Genomic DNA, 1,308 nt, shown 5'->3' with positions numbered 1-1,308 from the left:
AAAAAAAAAAAAAAAAAAAAGAGAGAGAGAGAGAGGAGAGAGATAGAGGGGGAGAGAGAGAGAGAGAGAGATGAAAAAAATGGCAAAAGCCCCCCTGAGCTGCAAGTTCAAGTGCGGACGTGACGTCCCTGCGAACTTGAACGTCAGGAGTCTGGATGGACAGAGACACACAAAACATGGGCAGGGCGAGCAGNCTAAAATGAAAGATTACTTTAAAAACAAAACAAAACAAAAAGGCAAGAGTGTACCGCGAGGCTGCAGCCCGGGTCCGGGGAAGCGCGGGCGGAGGGAAGCCAGGTAGAGTTGCTCCCGGACACCCTCCTCCGTGCGCACACCCACTTCCCCTCACCGCCGCGCAGCGGCCGCGCTTGCTCCCCGCGTGCGGACGCCTGGGGCCGTAGTGAAAACCCTGAGCCCGCGGCTGCGCTCGGGAAACTTTGCCTGAGGAGAGGCTAGCAAAGAAAAATCACCCGAAGTTGAGAGCTGAGCCTCCAAGTTACAGCTCCACAGCCGGCGAGGGGAGGCGGGAGGGAGCGCGCGGCAAAACGGAGTCCAGCCCAAGTTTGGAGGGTTGCGGGTCCGGAAAGGCAGCTCTGGGGCCTCCCGGGGCCGGGGCTGCCTGGGGAGAGGGGGCAAGAGCGAGGGAAGGGGTAGAGGTCCCGGCCGGAGGGCACCCCCAAGGACGAGTGGGATGGGGGGCCTGAGATCTGAGCGCTCTGGCAAGCGATTGCCACTGGAAGCACGGACTCTAGGCCCCCCAGGGTCGCGGGGAGAGAGGCCAAGGAATAAAGAACGAGGAGCCAGACTCGGGGCACGTTCCAGCCCCCAGAGGGGAGTACCGGGGCCCGAGGCGAGGAAGGCGCCGAGGCGTCCACCTCACGGAGCGGCCGCGGGCCAGAGGACAAAGCATGGGCAGTCCCCAGAGTTCCAGTCCCTGGGAACGTGCTCCCGGCGCCGCGGGAGGTCCTCGAGCCGGGTCCCAGGGACGGACACACCCCCTCCCACTCCAGAGCAACTGCTAGAGCATAGAAGAATGGAAAGAAAATGTTTCTTACAGGCAGGACACAACTATTCCCGTGCTGTTACCCGGAGAAAGAAAATGGGGACTGGAGAGAGAGCGACTGGCTCGCAGGAGCAGCGGGAAGACCACGGTGGTGGAGTGACTACCCTGGGTCAACGCCGTGCTGCTCAGGCACCCAGAGCCAAGGCATACACCCTGGAGTCTGCAGGCCCCTCTGGCCTTTCTACAGACGTTCCCGGGAAATTAAGGAAGACCTGTTGGAAATAAACCCCTGTCTCTTTAACAAA

The sequence above is a fragment of the Crocuta crocuta genome, unplaced genomic scaffold, assembly GCF_008692635.1.
Source record: "Crocuta crocuta isolate KB4526 unplaced genomic scaffold, BGI_CrCroc_1.0 scaffold113, whole genome shotgun sequence".
NCBI lineage: Eukaryota > Metazoa > Chordata > Mammalia > Carnivora > Hyaenidae > Crocuta > Crocuta crocuta.
This window is presented reverse-complemented; position numbering follows the sequence as displayed.